Source organism: Carettochelys insculpta, unplaced genomic scaffold (genome assembly GCF_033958435.1).
Source record: "Carettochelys insculpta isolate YL-2023 unplaced genomic scaffold, ASM3395843v1 scaffold_0130, whole genome shotgun sequence".
NCBI lineage: Eukaryota > Metazoa > Chordata > Testudines > Carettochelyidae > Carettochelys > Carettochelys insculpta.
In genome coordinates, this window is record NW_027439167.1 from 15,001 (window position 1) to 17,583 (window position 2,583).

Here is a 2,583-nt window from a genome sequence, read left to right on the forward strand (position 1 = left end):
TCAAGGACGCAGCGCACGAGGGGGCCGTGGGACGGGCCCGCGCCCGTTGCCCGACGAGCCCCCGTGGGGTGGAAGGGGTCCCCCCCCTGCCGGGGAACGTCCCTCCAAGCACGGGTGCGGAAGAGAAGGAGGAGCAGGGTCCCAGGTCCGCCTGAACACCGGCGAGATCCCTGCCCGCCGCGGGAAGGGTGCCGGCCCGCGAAGGGCCCTCTCCGTCTCGTCCGCGAGCGCCCCATCGATCGGAAGGAGGAGCGGGGCCTCGCTCCCGGCGGCCGTCCCCGCGGACGTGCGCCGAGCCTCCCTCGAGAGCCCCCTCTCCGGAGGATCGGGCCCGAGACGACACCCCGAACCGCCGCAGACGTCCCCGCAGACGTCCGCCCGGGTCCCTCGTCCGAGTCCCCGGGAAGGGCCTTCACACGACGGTCGGTCTCTCTCACGTGTACGTCTCTAAAGGCTGGAGCCAGACAAGCCTTCTCTTACTATTCTCCCGGTACCTGTCGTAACCTTATACGTGAAAAGTCCCCCAGCGGCAACAGGCGGGAACGACTCACAAAAGCGGCCGACCGCCTGGAACTCTAGGTCGGCTGCACGGGTCAAATTCAACCCCATTCGGACTTCCAGAGCTCAGCCGGCCACCAGGTCAACCTCGCTGAAAGCGCCAGAGGTTGACCTGGTGTCCGGGGACCGAATCGGACACCAGGTCAACCTCCGCTAAAGCGGCCGGGGTTGACCTGTTGTCCCTGCCGGACTTAGAAAATTTTTCTCTCCAGCCCGGGACCGGGGTTGACCTGTTGTCCCTGCCGGACTTAGAAATTTTTTCTCTCCCGCCTGGGACCGGGGTTGACCTGTTGTCCCTGCCGGACTTAGAAATTTTTTCTCTCCAGCCTGGGACCGGGGTTGACCTGTTGTCCCTGCCGGACTTAGAAAATTTTTCTCTGCCGCCTGGGACCGGGGTTGACCTGTTGTCCCTGCCGGACTTAGAAATTTTTTCTCTCCCGCCTGGGACCGGGGTTGACCTGTTGTCCCTGCCGGACTTAGAAATTTTTTCTCTCCAGCCCGGGACCGGGGTTGACCTGTTGTCCCTGCCGGACTTAGAAAATTTTTCTCTCCAGCCCGGGACCGGGGTTGACCTGTTGTCCCTGCCGGACTTAGAAATTTTTTCTCTCCCGCCTGGGACCGGGGTTGACCTGTTGTCCCTGCCGGACTTAGAAATTTTTTCTCTCCAGCCTGGGACCGGGGTTGACCTGTTGTCCCTGCCGGACTTAGAAATTTTTTCTCTGCCGCCTGGGACCGGGGTTGACCTGTTGTCCCTGCCGGACTTAGAAAATTTTTCTCTGCCGCCTGGGACCGGGGTTGACCTGTTGTCCCTGCCGGACTTAGAAAATTTTTCTCTCCCGCCTGGGACCGGGGTTGACCTGTTGTCCCTGCCGGACTTAGAAATTTTTTCTCTGCCGCCTGGGACCGGGGTTGACCTGTTGTCCCTGCCGGACTTAGAAATTTTTTCTCTGCCGCCTGGGACCGGGGTTGACCTGTTGTCCCTGCCGGACTTAGAAATTTTTTCTCTGCCGCCTGGGACCGGGGTTGACCTGTTGTCCCTGCCGGACTTAGAAATTTTTTCTCTCCAGCCTGGGACCGGGGTTGACCTGTTGTCCCTGCCGGACTTAGAAATTTTTTCTCTCCCGCCCGGTACCGGGGTTGACCTGTTGTCCCTGCCGGACTTAGAAATTTTTTCTCTGCCGCCTGGGACCGGGGTTGACCTGTTGTCCCTGCCGGACTTAGAAAATTTTTCTCTCCCGCCTGGGACCGGGGTTGACCTGTTGTCCCTGCCGGACTTAGAAATTTTTTCTCTGCCGCCTGGGACCGGGGTTGACCTGTTGTCCCTGCCGGACTTAGAAAATTTTTCTCTCCCGCCCGGGACCGGGGTTGACCTGTTGTCCCTGCCGGACTTAGAAATTTTTTCTCTGCCGCCTGGGACCGGGGTTGACCTGTTGTCCCTGCCGGACTTAGAAATTTTTTCTCTCCCGCCCGGTACCGGGGTTGACCTGTTGTCCCTGCCGGACTTAGAAATTTTTTCTCTGCCGCCTGGGACCGGGGTTGACCTGTTGTCCCTGCCGGACTTAGAAAATTTTTCTCTCCCGCTCGGAACCGGGGTTGACCTGTTGTCCCTGCCGGACTTAGAAAATTTTTCTCTCCCGCCTGGGACCGGGGTTGACCTGTTGTCCCTGCCGGACTTGGAGCCCGAGGAGGGGATCGGCCACCAGGTAAACCTCCGCTGAAAGCGGCCACGGTTTACCTGGTGCCCGGGGAGCGAATCGGACACCAGGTCAACCTCAGCTGAAGCGGCCGGGGTTGACCTGCTGTCCCTGCCGGACTTGGAAAATTTTTCTCTCCAGCCTGGGACCGGGGTTGACCTGTTGTCCCTGCCGGACTTAGAAATTTTTTCTCTCCCCGCCTGGGACCGGGGTTGACCTGCTGTCCCTGCCGGACTTGGAGCCCCAGGAGGGGATCGGCCACCAGGTCAACCTCCGCTGAAAGCGGCCACGGTTTACCTGGTGCCCGGGGAGCGAATCGGACACCAGGTCA